A 19,396-nucleotide genomic window follows, 5' to 3' on the forward strand; every position below is an offset into this window, starting at 1 on the left:
AAATGAGCGTGGGAGGGGGCCTAGTTGCCCTCCATTTTTTTGGTCACTTATAAAGGGAACTAGAACTTTTAATTTCCGTTCTAATGAGCCCTCTTACGATATTCTAGGACCACTGGGTCAATACGATTACCCCTGGGGAAAAAAAAACAAAAAAAACAAATAAACACGCACCCGTGATCTTTCTTCTGGCAAAAAATGCAAAATTCCACATTTTTGTAGATAGGAGCTTGAAACCTCTGCAGTAGGGTTATCTGATACGCTGAATATGATGGTGTGAATTTCATTAAGGTTCTATAATTTTTAGGGGGTCTTTCCCCCTTTTTTCAAAAATGAGCCAAATTTTCTCAGGCGCTTAACGTTTGATGGGTAAGATTAAACTTGATGAAACTTATATGTTTGAAATCAGAATTAAAATCTGATTCTTTTGATGTATCTATTGGTACCAAAATTGCGTTTTTTAGAGTTTCGGTTACCATTGAGCCGGGTCACTCCTTACTTACAGTTCGTTACCACGAACTGTTTGATATACTAAAACATGACGAAAATGTAACACTTTTAATTTATATAATAACATCATTTGGACTATACATTTGCACATTAGGGGGTTTTGGGGGTAAAGTGACCTAACCTTACCCCCCCCCCCCCCGTAATGTGAAAATATATAGCCAAAATTATACAAGCCCAATGGATTCTGTCACCCGTCATTGGTCTTTGTCGCTATGAAACCGGTTTTCAGAGATTTTACATTCAGCAAACCTCTCTAGTGTGTACTGGCTAATACGGAAGTACCTAAACAATAAATATAAATAGAAAGATTTTGACCAATTTGTTAGTTTGGCCTGTAGAGACTTTCCGAGCAATAAGAGGTAAAAAATCCGCTTCTACACCTGAGAATCTTTTGTCAAAACAGGAAGTCACAAAGTGGTAAGATGAAGGAGCTTATAAGTGATGTGTATTACAAAAATTAGCAACTAAAACAAATCCATTTTTAGTTCGAATATAAACTGAATTAATATGCTATAATTTTGTTTCCAAGCTGGAATCCAAAGCCTGATTCGAATCCTTAAAAAAATAATTAAAACTCGAATTTGAATCCTTTTAATTTCGAATTCTAACATCACTGGTGTCTAGATAACTAACTGAGATCTTACATTCAGATCTCAGAGATCTTATGGTTTTCAAAGATCTTACATTAAGACTTATCGAGTGTGTTCTGGATTGTACGGAAGTGCTTCTATTCTTTCTATGCCCAAAAACCCCTATTGCTCGGAAATTCTTACTGACCGAAAAACAGAATAACCGAAAACAAGATTTCAACAATGGAAGGTCAATTCTACTCTTATTGCTCGAACAACTTCAACAATAATCCACAAAACCCTTTCTACGTCGTAGCTAGGGTGGTGGAATGGTCAAAAACTTTCTCTCTTATAACCTTTTCAAGCTTTAAACATATCTAAGTTCCGTGTCAACAAAGAAGTCTTGTGATAAAAGCACGTCTAAGCTGCAATGACACAAGTCGAGCGATCCTGTGAAAGTACCCGCCGTATCTTATGGTATTTTATGAGAAAATTATCGTCAAAATCAGAAGACGCTTGCATCGTTTTCGTAATTTTACCGAAGAGTCAAAATCCAGTTATAGCATTAAGTAGTGTTCATTTTCACCAAAATCGGTATTTAAGGACTGTCAACGTTCATGTTACGAATCTGACGTTAATATTATAATATAGAAGTACTGTTTTTCAATCATGAAGCTTTGGAGGGCCTGGAACCACAAATTCCACTGTTTCCCGTAACCCAACGCCAGAGGCAATCGTTTTTTCATTTTCAAGTCTGAGACTAATTCTGCTTAAAAAACTGAAATAACTGGCGCAGTATATGTTAATAGTGACATTTTCGATCTTCGAGCAATAGCATGCAACAATCTAATTTCTTCTTCTTTTTTGAGAAAACCATATATCTTCTAGAATTCATATTTAAGAGTGTCTAGCAAAAGTTTTAAACAAGCCTAGCCTATACAGCCAAAGTTCATGGCTGAACAGCGCGTTTTAAACGCAAAGTTTAATCATCTACTCTGGGGCTTTGCTTTTTTTGGGTGGGGGAGAATTTCCCTGCAAATTTCTCCAAATTTCCTGCAAACACTCCTGCAAGAGAATTTCCCTGCAAGAGAATTTCCCTGCAAACACTAATACTACCATTGCCACTTTCCCAAAAAGTTTAAATCATGAAGAATTGTATATTTTTTTCATCCAAGTCTATCGTTCGTATTCCTAACGATAATTTATCTTCCTATATTACCAGTCGAGATCAGGAGTCAAGGACCGCATCCATGATTTGATCGGGTGAAGGGAAGGGCAAACATTTTTCGAGGGGGAGATAAAAAAATGGGAGGGGGGTGTACAAAAAATGATTAGTGATTATCAAGGTTTCTGTGGGCAAAATTTTATTTACATTTATTTTTGTTACTTGTGTACAATTCACACAACAATTTGGTGCAGGGGGGAGGTGGGGGAGTAAAACTGGCATTAATCTCCCGGATACGGCCATTGTTGAGACCAATACAGGGATTCCAATTCGGACTCACTCGGAATCTGACTAATATCACAATAACCTGACATAGCATGAAGTTTATACATTAGTGACCTCTCATAAATAACGTAGACATTAAGTACTCGCGAAAAAAAATTCTCACACAAAAGTCACGAACCTTAAAAAATCATGCACATTTTCCCATTGAATATGAGTGGCATGTATTTACAATTCAAAATTGAAATCAACTAATACTGAATCGTGATTATAACATGATCTAATATAACTTTCCAATCGTTAGTACACTATTGTTTTACCATATGATTTACAATGTTAAATGTTTTTTCTCATTTTCTGTTCAGAACCATTTGACTTTTGTCAGTGTGATACCAACAGATATGAAAACAAATGATCAGAAGAGAAAGTATGTACGATTTGTACCTTCGTCTTGACAAAATAAGGGCAGCATTAAAAGACATAGGAAACTGAGAGGAATCGGATCTTCACCATTTATTATGATTCTTAATAGGAGTGTTAATTTCACACCCATTTTAACCCCTCCGAACCACATTTTGTCCCCTCTGGTCCTCATTTTGCCCCTTTAGACCTTTTTTTGTCCCTTTAGACCTAATAATAACCCAGTATTATTGTTTGCCTTCTCCAATAGCTTTAAGCAAAAACTGTTGGTACTTGTATGGAACCTAGTATACACGCGAAGAGAAACGCATATAGAATATCAAAGATGCTATTCAAAACTTGGTTTGCGCTAGCTAATGAGTTGTTTTTCACTTCGTGGAACCTATTTAATCTTTAGTTTTTTGGGGTTAAAGGGGCAAAAAAAAGTACCTAGGTTAGATTAGATTAGGTTAGGTTACGTTACGTATTTAATATATGCTATGCTTTACCCCCCCCCCCTCCCACCCCTAATGTGCAAATATATAACCCAAATTTGTTTCTAAACTATTATATTTTCATCCTCTTTTGTATTACTTCATTAGCATTAACCAAACTTCACATTTCGCGTGTGTACTAGATTCCATACAAGTACGAAGTACCAAACTATTTTATGATTATAATTCTGATTTTAATTGAAAAAGTTTTATATTATATCCCTTATTATCCCTTATATTGAAGTCTAAAATGGTGCTAGTTCTTGATGTTTGTTTCTTTTTTATAAATGGAAAAAGTACTTTAGTTGGAATTTTGAAAATACCCACATTTTAGGGGTTTAAGCAAATAGAGGGTGTTCAAGTTGTTTCAAATAAATGTCTAAGTCTAATGAAAAAAGTTACGGTAATTATGAAAGCTTAAAAACAAGCAGGAGTTACACTTTATTGTTTAGACGATGGTAAGTGTTGCCTTCCTGAACTCTCCATTTTTTTGTTCTAAAGTTTAACATATACTTCACTGAAAGTATAAGCAATATATATAACATATATTCTAAAACAGTTAGAATTATAATGAGGAAAATTAAAATTAATTGATAAAACAAATTTCTCATAAGATGGACTCGTTACATTTACTCTGCTTTTTTATTTGAAAAGTTTGTACCCCTCCCCGTTCAAATTCACTAAAAAATAAATTCGTGTTCAAATTGTCTGTCTTCAAATTGGTTGAACTATGTACAAGTAATGAACCATGATTTTATTTAGGGTTTTGGTAAGCGGAACACAGTTCGCTTTAAAGTGGTGATTTTCACTTTTTCCTTCTCAAAAGTCTTAGATATCAATTTTGTGTGGGGGGAGGGGGCTGTTTCTGTTCTTTTAAATAATAGAAAAGTGGAAAAGTGAAAGAGAAGGGGGGGGGGGGTCTTGCTCCCTGTAGTATGTTTTATGATTTCGCCCTTATTGCTAACATTGTTTTTTCGTCCGCAAACGCAACTTTCACCCAAAAATGAATATATTGTAAAGCTAAAAAGCCCAATATCAGGCGCGAATCTTGTCCACACTTGATATTTGGCTTTACGTGTTTTTGCATTAATATACACAAAGAAACGGGTTCTCATTAACGGGTTTTCTCCAGCCTTGTCGATATCTTTGATTCAAGGCCGTATCGGGGCGGGGGGGGAGTACTCTCCCCCCCAAATTTTTTCGAATCATAAAAACGAAACAGAAATGCACAAAATGATGCACTTTTTTGTAAGCTCACCCTCGGAAAAAAATACCCCCTCCGCAAAAAAAATTTCCTAGATACGCCCTTGCCTTAATTATATACTTTTGATTTGAGCTTTTGAAATTATATGGAAGTGTAATCTATTCATTCTTCTAAAATGTGAATAGCTTTAAGAGTAAATAAAAAAGTTCAATAGTGGGTGCTGAACTCAGTATATTTTAGTTATGAATTATGCACTCTTCCTTCCGGACCAATACGACATACAAGAAATAGATACTTGAGTGGGCATTCGGTAATGTAAGTCGTCCCATGCGTTTTTTACTAGACTTATCCTTCCCAAAAGTGACATCAGATGAAGCCAATGAAGCTAAAAACGCGGTGGAAAAAAGTCGTTAACTTTAAGCATGGTAGGTTACACTGGAATTTATGGATAAGCACGATTAAGTACGAACTTTGCAAAATACCCCTGAGAAATAGCAAATAATGAAATTCTCTTTCCTAGTGCGCAAGTGCACAACAGTGTTACCAGATGACTGGTATAAGATAGGGCAGCCGAAAAAGTGAAAAATGATCTGAAAGCATCTTTTTTCAAGGGAAAGGCGTCAAAGATGTTATTTTCAAAACAGATTCACTTTGAAAAAGAACTGATTGAATTCACTACGCATCTATATTAAAAACCACCTTGATGGTACAAATGTGCACCATATGCGAGAAAGAAGGGGGGCATAGGAGCCTAGTCAGGTTTTCCGTTGTCTCATCGAGGGGTTTAGAGGTTTGAATTCTTCCATTACACTACTAAATATTAAAACGTGATTTTGCTATTTATAAATTCGGAGATTCCCACCAATTTTTAGGAAATTATCCGTTGGAGCACAATTTTTCTTTAATTTGTTTTATTGGTGTTCAAAAAATAAAAATATTATGATGCCCATCATGGCGGAATCCGAATGAATGAGTCTACTTTGACAATATTTTTAGTCAAACATGCACAAAATTTGAATCTATTGTTATAGGTAATTTATAATGTTTTCGACCAAAACGCCACTTTAAATCAAGCTACGATATAATGGATTTTGAGGCGAACATGAGAATATTTTCAAAACCGTAAAAAAACAACCTTTTTCCTCGCCTTCAGCAAAACAAGATAACTTCAATGCGCTAGATTTCTAGATATATTCTTGGGTTTTGAATGTCATTTTTTTTTTCAGGCCTATCATATATGTTTGATGTTCCTCTAAAAAAAAATACTTATTACAATATTCTTTGCAATTCCTTACATTCCCTTAGGTACTTGGATGGGTAATCGGTCAAGAACGACTTATTGCTATGACCTATTACATTAGGAGATTGTTAAAATTTATATTACATTTTTTTTGTCATTTGATACCTTTTTGCGTTCACTAAAGCAGAAATTGAGTTCTCATTAATACATAGGAATTCCTCAGAAACGTGTTTATACATACTGAATGAGGTTAATGCGAGGCGTTGCTCACATTCAAAGATCATGTACATCATGAGGCAAGTGTCACACAGAAGGGTGCCTCGCGTACCTTAAGGAGGCTTGGTGTGATGGAGAAGTCTGTTCGTTACACGAACTATGCCAAGCACGGCAAAACAATTGACACTCCAAGATGTACACAAGTCAAGAAAAGTAGGAAACGTCTCCACTTTGGCAATATTAAAATTTCATATTTTTTCTTGAAGTCTTTTTAAATGACGGGTAAAGATCAAACTTTACAGTCATCAATTTTTTGTCCATAAAAGGCAAAGGGGTTAGTAAGCTATTTGGTTGTCTGCAAGCAGAAGGCAGCACATCCCAGATATCAAAAATAGATACAGATACACTTAAAAAAATAGGGATTGTATTTAACAGCGGCATTTAGCACACAGCTCAAAACATCACCCTTTAAAGAAAATCAATTTTTGGGATGATTTTTAGCGCTAACTTGTCTTTTCCTTCCAGCAAATAAAAAAAATTAGTAAAAGGAACAAAACAAGAATAATTGTGTAGCGTTTTATTTTATTATAATCGTGTCTTTTAACAGATCCAAGTATTTAATTTTTTTTTTTTTTTTTTTTTTTTTTTGGTGAAGTTGGTATATAAACGCAGTTGGCAGTTTTGAAAAGTAAAGAAATTAGTTCCATTGAGAGGTGAGGAGGGGGGATTAAAAAAAGAAAAACAAAACAGCTCCTAGATAAGATCAACACCCTGTTGCGGATTATTTTATATTATTCACCATCAAAAACCTTAGAATACTAATAGAGTAGAAAGTGACCGCCAGATTTTAACAACAGAAAAACTAAAGCAATAGCAGTAAAATGTGTATTTCAAGGTTAATACGAGGTCTTGAGTTTTACACCTAAAATCTACTTTGGGGAGCATCGATAATGAGTTATATAAAAAGGTAAAAAGGTATGAAGTTAGAAACTAATCAACAATGACCCACACTGTGGGCCACATAGGTAAAACATAGTCTGTATAAGAACATTTCGTGACAATTAGGTTTTCAAGGGGGGAATAAGAAAAAAAGTAGATATTATATGTAAAAAATGAGGTGAGGAACTGATCTCTCACCCACACGGCAGCGCAGGACTAAAAAAAATACAAAGTGGCCATTTTTTAAAAGCTAGAATCAGAACAACGTCCTAGATAGACTCAAGAAAAAGGTTAAAAAAATTATATCTGTTATTGCGTCACAATTATATCTGTTATTGCGAAAATTAGAGTATAGTCGTTCCTTATCTTCATACGGTCGCATTATCTTGTCAATTAAACAACCTAAATAATTGCTGCAATAGCTAGGGAGGTGTTATTAGGAGGTTTGATGGCTGTATTGCCTCGAAAGTCGATGCATTGTATGCTATAAATTGTGAAAAAAATAGTTTTTAAGCGTGTGCAACTTTTTGCCCAAACATTTCCACGTCTATGGATAAAACAAATTACTAAAAGGGGACATTTTTTGCTCAAATTTGCCTATTTCCCAAGCATCAAAATAAGACACTTTTCAGATACCCCTTAAAATATATAACTAGACTAAGTTTTGTAGTAGTTATATATTTAAGGGCTCTCATCAATAGTGAGTCATCCGACTGTAAGGGGGGGGGTCGGTCTAATGGGCAATCTATACCCTCCATAACTTTTAAAACGTTAATATAAAATGAAATTTTTTATATTTTTCACCCCTTCCTCTGTTAGCAAAAATATTCTGATCCCCCACACCTTAACCTTGGATCTCTATGTACCAATGGAGTTTGCGGATTTTCCAACCGTAAAAACATGGGTAACGGTATCCGAAAAGAATCTAAGGTTGCTTGTGCAACTTCAAATATAATATCCTAAAATGTAGCCATTTATTCACATATAAGTAATTTACTTTTCGAATGTACGGAAATCGAAGGTCGCAAAGACCGACAGAAAAAGCGTCGATAATAGAAAGGTATCCGAGGCTGGGAGTGGCCCTTGGGCCAGTGCCATGCCCCCTGATTTTTGCTATTTGATATTTTCCAAACTATTTGCGATTTTTTGTTCTTTTTTAAAGTTTTATCCCGAAATATATAAGCTGTGTAGGTGTCTGGTTCACACTGAGAGTCACTAAAAACTGAGGAGTTTGCATCGCTTAAACAAAACGGAAAAGGGCAGTTGTACAGAAATGGTTTTATTAAGAAAAAAACAGTTTCTTCCTTTTTATAACAAACGTCTGTTGTCCGTAAACGTTAATTTTCACGTTTTTACCTAAGTATCATGATTTAAGGTTGCTTTAAAAAATAACATCGTGAAATAAGGTAAAATACTACTTAGGGGACCATGAATGGCCCGGGTTTTGACTAAGTCTGACATGTATCAAATGCCCTTCCCATCCCCAATGGGCATCACTGAACAATATCAAGGTAAAAAGTGTGTCACATCTTTCTTAACTATAATGCGAAAGATTAGAGTAATATGTAAGTTTTAGCCTAATTTTGGGGAAGCGTCATTGTTCAACGTCGCTTAACCTGTTCCAGTTAGTTCTACATGAGGATAGACAGCGAGAGTACATCTTGCATTAGGTCCGAATCCGTATCTTTGCACAACGGGATATGATGGATTTCCACCATTTTTTGTTGGGTCGTGGGAAACTGCTTGCGGAATCTCTTGCAATCGGCGATTTTTTTTGGGTTCTAGGCTGATCCCCCTACAGATTATCCCCCCACCCCCAGAGAAAATCCCAAAAACATTTTCCCCGTAAAAAATCCCCCCTCATAAATTGAAATTGAGCAGCCAAAGTAGAGCTGCTCAAAGTAGAGATAGTGGTAGAATATATGGTGCAGAACATCTTATTGGATTTATTTTCATATTTTATTTATTTTAATTCTTTTTTTCGTGTTTTGGGGGGTTGAAGTTAGGTTACCATGGCAGGGTAAGATAAAGCTTAAAGAAAATAGTTTGGAAATATAGAATTAATGGCAGTCGTGGGAGGGGTGACCCATCATGAAAGTTCACAACGATACATACTGGAACTAAGAAGGACGATTAATTAATTCCCGTGGACTTAGTCTGGTGCCGACATCATTAGAACATGATGCCAGTTCACCCCTTGTAATTTCGAACGCTTCCACTAGGCGCTCATCAGAAAGTTTTTCCGTCTGAAGTACCTTTAAGGTGTGTTTTCTTAATTAATTTAAACACTTAATTAAATTAAAGTAATTAAATTATTAAAAATAAACTAAATTAATTGTATTAATTAAATAATTTATTATAATTACCCCTCCCCACCCATACCCAGCAAAAAAAAATGTGTAGGTGCTTGTCTAAATCACTAACAAAACGCCAAAAGAAAAATCCATAACGTTCAAGTAGTTAATGACTTTTCGATTGGTCTAAAAAGCAAGATTGTAGATTTTTCCTCCCCTCCCCCCAGTAAGGTAAGACTACACGAAAATTTGTCTATAAGTCTCTATATTTACCAATTACTATAAAAATCTCGTACAACTACTTGGCATAATTAGTTGAATTATGTAAATGACTTACCAAGCTTTACAAACTAGTGTTCTTAGACTAGAAAAGTCCAGAGTGGTTTTTAAACCAGCAGTGTATAACTACTCGAGCCTCATAGAAATATGAACCCTTCCTGTAAAGGAGTCTCTTATCTTAAGCAGCACTTCCCATCTGGATGGAAAATTTCAATACACCTCTTATTTCCAAAATGATAAAACTATGATAACATATCAAACACCGGAGTGTGGTTTATTTCCAGTGCAAGAAGGAACTTATTCAAAGTGATGCAGTCATAGGCGACAAAGAGGTCACTTGTGTCAAATTCTAGAATGAGCAAAAAACTGATGTTTATTGCAAAGGGTTGAAAACTATTTAGCTTCATTTGAAGACGAAGAAGCACAAATTCGATGGACGAACAGAGAACCGAGGGACCGTTCCAAACTTTCACACTGGGAATTTCGGTTACCATGGTGAGTCACTGCCCGAATTGAACGCATATGGTAGCTCTTAGTTCTAACTCAATTGATTTCGTTTCAACTTACCAGACATGAAGCAAAGCAAGCGTAAATCCTTCAATACTTGCAAATTGAAAGCCAAATTCTAGGTTTGTTTTCATATATTATGTGCAAACCAGTATTCATTATCACTTACCATATTCAGCGACTAGGGTAGCTGTAGTTGACTATGGTAAGTGGGTTGAACGGAAATTAATTTAAAAAAAAAGGTTGACGAAAAGCAGGCAAATTTCAAAGGTCAGAACGATTATAGTAAAGTATAGTAGAAATAGTTGAAGGGTGGACCCCCCCCCCCCCAACTTAGTCTGACAAGTACAGGAGGCAAAAATGATTAGCGGAGTAGGCAGGGTTACGAACAAAAAGTCGTATGTATCAACGACAGACAGTGCGCAATCCCTTACTTGGGTTATCACAATGGCGTCACTGCTTTTAGTTCACAGCAGTAAATGGGTTGTAAGAAAAAATCGCTTTTAAGTTCAAATAAAGTTGAACTAATATGCAAAATGTGGGTTGTTTGATATCAGGTTCAGTCTTATTGACAAGCTAATAAAATAATGGCAAAAACCAACAAATGACAACGGCAAAAACTTTTTTATAATACCAGAATAAGAAAGCTTTGAGAAATGCGAGTAATTAGAAAACATGGAAGTAGTTCAAGAAGTCTATCTGTTTCCGCCATTTGGCTAAACTTACCTTCAGACAGATTTGAAAAAAAAGAATTAAGTAATGAACCAACGAATTAAACAAAGATTAACTAATCCTTGCACCTCATTAAAAATAGTCTACAACATACATTGAAATGATTCTTACCATGAACAGTACATATCATTAAGGATTGTTGTTGTACACTATCTCCAGGGGCGAAGATCCAGCATTTTATAGGGAGGAGGGGGGGGGGCCAAGAGGGGCCCATATCCGGATAGTCATGGGGCATGGGCTATATAATAAGTTTTCCCTTAAACTATTGGAAGGTAACTGCCCCCTTGCCTCCCTTCCCCCCAAAAAAAGACACGCCTCCCTCTCTATCTCCCGTAAGAAACAAAAGTTTAATTTACTCTTTTGGTTTGATAATTAACATATTCTTTACAATTAATAACGACAGCCATAATAATTTATGGCCACAACATAGCAGGGTGTAAATTAATAGGAATTAATACATCATAATTATAAAATAGCTCAATATTGAATTGTTAGCAGTGTAACATTATATAATAGAATCAAATTTTGTTTAGCACAACTATATGGCTTCAGATTGGGTATAAAGAGGTAGTATTGGTTATTCTACTTCTGTTCTATCCTGATTTGCTCAACTACAATGAAACATATCCCCACAAAAATCAGCTGTCATACGTGACAGGCGTTAAAAAAAGTATTTGTGGAATATCAAGGAGCTTCGTTGATATGATTTCCTTAGGCTACAAAATATAGAATGTTTCCAATCACAAACCGAGTGCCATTCTTTGCTAAAACTGTCCAGAAAACCCCTACTTGATTTGGGTGTGGACATTTCCAAATGCCACGAAGCACACAAACTAGACTACAGCTTTTGTCATTCTGGCAAAGGGGTGGGCCTAGTGCTAGGTAGACGAGCACCTCGGGAAGTTCTTGGGATTTATATCAACGTTAAAGAGGAGTCTCTCACTGCCGCTGGTCCTCTAAGCAGAGGGAAAGCTGCCACGCTACCTACGTCACACGCCGTTCACAAGCCGAGAGAAGCCATAAATCAATAAATTTACCATCTGTCAGACTCAGCTTATGATAATTTGTCAAGCGCATTGAAATATTTCAACATATTTGACGAAACCCGTCTAAGAGAACAATATAGCTTGGAAAGATTTGAAAAGAAGGTATCGTTTTAAGAGAGGGATTGATGCAACGGTAGAGGTTATACCTGAAGTTCATGCAGGGATGATTTAGGCATATCCCCCAGGGAGAAATGTGATGAAAAGTGAGACGTTTGGGCCTAAAATGCATTTTATTAATCCCTAATCCCTATTTTTAGGCTAAACTGAGACGTTTAGCCTAAAAATGCATTTTTATTAATCACCAGATATGGTGATACCTCTGATGCCTCTAAAGGGCTATGTATACCTACGGTTTGTATGGACTTTTTGCGTTTTAGCTATATCCAATGTATGCCAACCATGTCTGCCGGTATTATATATCTCTACACCAAACATGGTGGCGTACATAGGCTGACAAAGGGCATGGGGGAAATGATCAACTTTGCAGATTGACTTAAAAAAAAATCTGTTGGGATCCAGAAAGATATAATAAAAAAATATTACGCTAAGTAGTATAACTGTCGTTCTTAGAATTTGAGCAATGAGAAAAAAATAAGGCAGAGAAAATCAAACACCACATATCAAAAGCAAGAAGAAAAAAAAAAAACCGATCCGACTCAATATATGAAGGTTCTATTGCTGATCATATCAAGGAGACACCTCAGACATTTTAATTAGTATTAAAACCGTACGTGAGCTAATATATATATATATATATATATATATATATATATATATATATATATATATATATATATATATATATATATATATAGCATGTAATTTCGAGTCAATTTTCTATGTAAATATAGATTGCAATAGTCTTTACCACAAAGCATTATGTAGACAAATCTAAAATCGTATGTAAACCACAAGGATTAAAGGTATCAGTAATTACCGCTGTGTCACTGACCTTGCATTCACTACTGGTATTACCCTTAAGGATCTCCCACGGTAAAAAATTAGACACCTATTATGAAAAAGAAGAAAAAAAACGTGAGGAAGAGCCTTTGTCTGCCAAATTACTTCAGGATTCCACCAGAGAAAAAGAGCAGTAAAGGAAAAAAGACCAAGGGGTCCTTCTTACCAAATTGATGCAGGACCACTTGCGGATCCAAGAGGCCCGCGTCCCCCCCCCCTAAAAAAATCCGGCCCCTCTCATTCCGCGTTTTTTCGGTTTTCACTCTTTTTCTAAAATAAACTTGTCAATTTGGTCAATTATCGGTGCACTTGTCACATTCCCCCCCCCCCAAGATGCTGCTCTAGATCCGCCTTTTTGCAGGATAATAAAGAAACACAAACATCGCCCCAGTGATTCAGAACTTTGAAGAATAAGATTATTATTTTAGTGTATAGGATACTTCGAAGAATTATTGGCTTTCTTTGATGAAATGCAAAACCAAGAAAATTGGAGTCGTCCTCATGTGGCAGAGCGTCGCAGAATTTTACTGAGCACACGAGGGTGCTCCGCAACATCTGTCCAAGTCGAACTGCAAGCTATTGTATATCTTAGAAGTCAATGGATTGATACTGTGTAGTTCACCTTTGGGGCATTCGTTCAAAGGTTGATTCAGTTCAACAATGCGAAATAGGCTCCATCTTTGCTTGTTTGACTGATTCTTTCCCAGTTGGAACTTACAATTATGTACTTTAGGCTATGCATCGAGTTACGTTCTTAGGGGGTGTGTGTCAAACACATCATGTAGTACCGGGAGCCCGGTACTATATATATATAATGAAAAAAAATGAATTACAAAGACACACGCGGTTAGAAGACGTACGACACCGAACAAGTGAGCGAGTCAAAAATAAAAATGAAGAGCAGCGAGTCAATTAAAAATCACCTGGACAGCGAGAATCAAAACTTTTCAAAATTGAAAATGATAGCGATGATCATTGGGTTTGGGATTTTGACACGGATTAGGTCATCAATGCCTACCATACCTTTGTTAAAAAACAAGGTTCGGCAATATGTATTTCACAATGACGTAAGATAAGCCGAGGTGTAACGAACCAAACAAGTTGAAAATGATAGCGATGATGATTGGGTTTTGGATTTTGACATGGATAAGGTCATCAATACCTACCATACTTTTGAAAATCAAAAATATGGACTGGATAAATCGTTGGTAGGAAAAGAAGTTTTTGGCCCACCACCTTAACAATTAAAAGAAACAAAGGTTCGGTGATATATCTTTCACAATAACAAAAGACAAGCGAAGGCAAAAGAAGAAGTTTTTGTCTCACCACCTGAACAATTAAAAGAGACAAAGGTGGTCGTCAATGCCTTCCATGCCTTGTAAAATCAAAACCTGGCCCTGAACAATTAAAAGAAACAAAGGTTCGGCGATATATCTTTCATAATGACAATAGACAAGCCGAGGCAAAAGTTAAATAAAAAAGAAAATAATTTTACAAAGGCCCCTCTTCTAATTTAGGGTCTATTTGGATGTCATGATATCAAGAGAAGGTTCAAATTGTCTGCGTTTAGAAGACAAGCGACAGTGAGAATCTATATATAGAAGCCAGCCGAGTGCCGGGCTCCCGGTACTATACACACACAGACAAACACACACACACACACTTTTCTCTTTATCTTTGTCACTTTTATTTTCCCTTTTGTTGATACTTATTTATGTTAAATTTATTTTCTGACCTTTAATTTTAATTTATTTTTTTTTTCCTTTAATTTTATTCCTTTATTTAATTTTAAATATTTCTTTTGAAAAATAACTTTGCTTGATTTTAAGTGTTTTTTTTTTAATTTTATGTATTTAACCTTGAACACAATTTAAGCCATGTTTTTGTTCTTGATTGTGGTTTCATTTTATCTACTACCCCTTCTTCTATTTTTATGTTTCCATCCCAGCCATTTGTTAAATTATGATAAAATATTTTATGCTTGATTTGCGCTTATTTTCTTGTTATGTTGTTTGTGTCTATGTTTTGCTTTGTATATTTATTATTGACACATGAAGCGAATTCGGCTCTATTAGAGCTTGTGATAGCCTTTGGAAAATAAATATTATCTTATCTTATCTCACACATACACATACACATACACACACACACATAAATATATATATATATATATATATATATATATATATATATATATATATATATATATATATATATATATATATATATATATATATATATATATATATATATATATATATATATATATATATATATATATATATATATATATATATATATATATATATATATATATATATATATATATATATATATATATATATATATATATATATGTAAGAATTATTACGAGCCATATAAGATGTGTAGGGGGTCTCTGGGCAACACCTTCAAGGCAAGGAGTTTGTTTTGGCCCACATGTCTTCATGGGCGCACGGAAGGGGGGAAGCTGCCCCCCTAGAACTTCAAATTTACACTACATATGACTGAAAAGCAGATGGTTGAAAAAGCACATGGTTGAAAAACCATTTGAAAAAGGTAGATGGCTAAAAAAGGCAGTTAATAAAAGGTAGATGGTTGAAAAGGCTGGAAATAAACAGCTTGAAGGACTGAATAAAAGTCAAACAAGAAGCAATTATCCATAATGTCTTGGAAAGATTTAGATCTAATCCAAGAAGATTAATGCTGAAGCTTATTGATAATTTATGATTTTTGGTGATTACTTATTCATAAAGATTTCATAGGTATGATAGAACGTGCTGGCAATGTAAGGTTTTGTGAACTGCCAATTTCACTTCAGCCTCGCCCTTCAACACAGAATCAGCTGCCCCCGCCTTTCATCACAGAATCAGCACCCCCCCCCCCCCTAGAGAAGAAGCTACGTACGCCCAATCTTGTCTTGCTCGAAAAGTTAAGATATACGGCGGAAAAGGTTAAAAAAAATTACGTGTCAGTACATAAAGTGGAGTACATTGGGAGATCCCTATAATTTGTACAATTAAGAGGATTAGGGGCAGTTTATGTTTAATCCCCCCCCCCCCCGCGCCGTACAAGTACTACTCATCTTCCCACTTAAAGGCATAACTGGTTTACTGTGAAAGTGTAATATACTGAGTTGGCTAATACATGGGAAATCCAATTCATGAAATTCCGCGGTGAACTGATTTTCTTGGCGCATTCGATACTTTCTATCTACTCAACTACAACAAAAACACAATGGCACGAAATAAAATTGCTCATAGCACCAGAAAGCCCATAGAGAAAATAATTTTTAAGATATTGCAAAATAAAAAGTAAAAATCAGTCAATTCATTCTGCGTTTTGATAAATGTAAATTAAACCATTGTTGCTCTGTCATACTTCACAGAGAGTCGACTAAGACCTGGAAGACATTCAGAAATCTGCCGTTTTTCTTGAATTGAAATCAATGGATAATTCTTGGCGGAACAATTAGTATCAATGCATAACGAACTTTCCAAAAGGTGCAATAATAGAAAAGCAGCATATCAAAAAGTGTTTAATTAGACATACAAGAATGACCCAATTAGCTAAATAGAAGTCATGCTTTATAATAATTATTATTGTAACTTTATTATTGTAAGTTGCCTACTTTCATTGAAATCCACATCCTGCTGTTGGACAGGTAGCTTGCAGGCCTAAACAAACTGTGAAACCCCTTAATATGTGCTTTGGGCTACACGGCGTTGCACGCTTTCTATCTAAGAAGCCCCTGTCTTTTTGGCCCTGACTCTCTATTTTAATTTACCTCTTCCGTCTCCAAGCCAGGCTCCCGCTAACCATTTAGATCTCCTTCAATTTTACCTAACAACCTCAGTTCTAATTCCGTTCCCTCGTTGCACACGAAGTAGCCTAGTGCAGCGGATACCTGCACATGTATGAACACGAGTCCTCGTTTGACGAATAATATTATCCATATGAACATCTCCTAGAAGGGGGTCAGGGAACACATATGGTATGCATGCACAGGAGGTTAAGAATAGAGTGCAAAAGGGAAATATGTGTATAAATTTAATTTTAAAAAGTGAGGTTGGAAAGATTAGGGATTTAGCAACGCATAAATATTTATTTAGGACTAAACTCCTCCCGGTTATGCATTACGGGTGTGAGCTCCGGGGTTTTAGAGAAAGTGAGGATTTGGAGAGAATGCAAAGGAATTATTTTAAGATAGTTTTTCGGGTCCATAAATCCACCCACAATGTTGTACTGGAGAGGGATTTGGGACGAAGTAGGTTAAGAAAAGATAGGTTAATAAGAATGGCGAAGTTTTTGGATAAACATTTTTAAGAAGTAATAATAGGCTAGCGAAAGAAGCGTATTTTAATTTGTTGGAGGACAAGATAGAGGTAGGGTGGCCGCAGGAAATTAAGAAATTTTTAGATAAAGTAGGATACTCGTATTTTTGGAACGAAGGTGAGGGATCGAATTCGGATACAGTGGTTGAGAAGGTAAAAGAAAGGTTACACGAACAAGGAATACAGCAGTGGCAGGTTCGGAAGGAGGCCTCGGGATCTCTGAGTCTGTATAGTACGATGAAAGACACCTGAGGGGGGGAGGGAGAAGTTTATTTCAATCTGGAGTTGAAAGGGGAAGAAATAAAATGGATTTTGGATTTAAGGGGAGGGTCGATTGATATTGGAGAATGAGAGAGGAAATTTAGGGGTCACAGTGTCAACAAAGTCCCCTTTCCCATGTATGGGGAAGATGAGGAGGACATTTTTCTTTTTTTGGGGGGCGGGGGGGATTTTAAGGAATTGGCGGATCTGAGAAGTAAATTGTTTTACTTTAGTGTTGATAGATAGAAGGTGGGTGGAAGGGATCGTAGGATCACGGGCTAAAACGATATTAGGAATCTGGCTAAGTATGTTGACGAAGGGCTGATACATCGTGAAAGATGTATCTCTTTATAAATAGTTTCGTGAAGATTCATATATAAGTAGGTTTTTCTTTTTAATTTGTTTGTGTTTTTTATTGGTTTTGTTACGTTTATGTTCTGTTTTTTTTTTATATGGCCCGACGGCTTTTTATGGAAATAAATACATACATAATTCAAAAGCTTTTTTTTTAAATTTTCTATCTACCCTTTTGGAAGGACTGTTTTAGATGCTAATGGAGTAATTTTGCATGATGTCCTCCTTCGCGTAGGTTGGGGGGGGGGGGTCCCCTGGTCTAAGATGGTTCCTGAGGCAAGTTTAAAACTTGGAGGTAAGACTTGCAAGTTCAAAACTTGACTTAAGATTTCACTCTTAGATAGAAATACACATGTTTTGTGTTTTTAATCGACCTTTTCACTTTAGAAAATATCTCCGATACGGTAATAAACCGACTAAAATTAGCATAGATACGAAACCATGAGAGACACATGTGTATGCTTTTATTTCGGGAGGGGGTTGAAATTATAGTGATTTCCCATTACTCCCTGCTGGCGTCCCTAGAGTGCGGGGGAGTGAATGTAACCATGAATGGGTATCGATGTCTTCAAACGTATTCACTTCAAACCCATCGTTTTGTCACGAAACAGGCGCGTTTCCGCCGAAGGAGATTTTCTTTTACAATATATTTTCTACTCATTTTAAAACTTCAGATTCCATAAGCGCTTTTGAATCACTAAGCTACTGTCAGTGATTCAGTATCGTCAAATGTTAATGGTATTTAAAAAAATATTTCTAGCACTTCAGAGCATGATTCTACCTAAAACTACGAGGAACTTCAGACACTTAAGTCGATGCTTTCTAAAGCACAAGTTTTGAGACCAAAAATATATAAAATATCACCAAAAAATAGAGATATATGATAGATCAATTGAACATGAATCAAACATGGCTACATAAAGACAGGGTTATTTTTGTTTTCCCAGGTATATCTTTCTAGTAATTATTGAGAAAAATATATAGTGTTAATAAAAGACTAAATTTATTGTTGATGCATATGCATCAACAAATTTCATCTTAAGGGCTAGGCACATGTAGCTGATTCCGGGAACCGATTTCAGCATCAGTGGACAAACGATAGCGATAAGGAAAATTTGTGGAAAGGAAAATTTATTGCGCGAGATTTTCAAAACAAAGAATCATGGACACAAATAGTCAACTGCAGTTTATTAATAGTTGCATGATTGGTCTCAGCTTAGTTCTCAGTTTACTTCTCAGCTCAGTAGCGGGGTCTTTCACCACAGACGTCTCTGGCTCACCATTTATTTGTATCTCTATTTTTTTATGATGATCATGATAAAATCGGCGCTGATTTTGTAAATCGGCGCCGAAAACTCAAAAAATTTTCAAGCTCAAATCGACTCCGATTTCCTTTAAAATCGGCACTGATTTGGAAATCAGTTCCCGAAATCAGCTACGTGTGCCCAGCCCTTTAGGACCAAATTCAAGACTAAATATATGCAATATTTTGATTATTTTCATGGACTTTGTTTTAAGGAGCACAGGAAAGGCAATGGGAGACCACGGAATCAAATGGGGAGGAAAAACTCTACTGGACTTAGTTTATGCTGATGATTTAAGCAGACTAGATGA

At 35.8% G+C, this 19,396-nt stretch overlaps 1 protein-coding gene across 2 annotated transcripts in view; it reads right to left on the bottom strand.

The window, feature by feature from the left end:
- Shrm (shroom) overlaps positions 1-19,396 on the bottom strand; it is a 245,268-nt gene that overhangs the window by 175,308 nt on the left and 50,564 nt on the right. The window contains exon 1 of one of the 2 annotated variants that reach the window (XM_089102702.1): positions 9,647-9,759. The exons of the other annotated variant lie outside the window; for it this stretch is intronic. The gene's annotated coding sequence lies outside the window, so the exon portion shown is untranslated. Of the gene's footprint in view, positions 1-9,646; positions 9,760-19,396 lie in introns of those variants that run through there. 2 annotated transcript variants of the gene reach the window in all.

The sequence above is a fragment of the Artemia sp. Qi Xiang Cuo genome, chromosome 2, assembly GCF_049724085.1.
Source record: "Artemia sp. Qi Xiang Cuo chromosome 2, ASM4972408v1, whole genome shotgun sequence".
NCBI lineage: Eukaryota > Metazoa > Arthropoda > Branchiopoda > Anostraca > Artemiidae > Artemia > Artemia sp. Qi Xiang Cuo.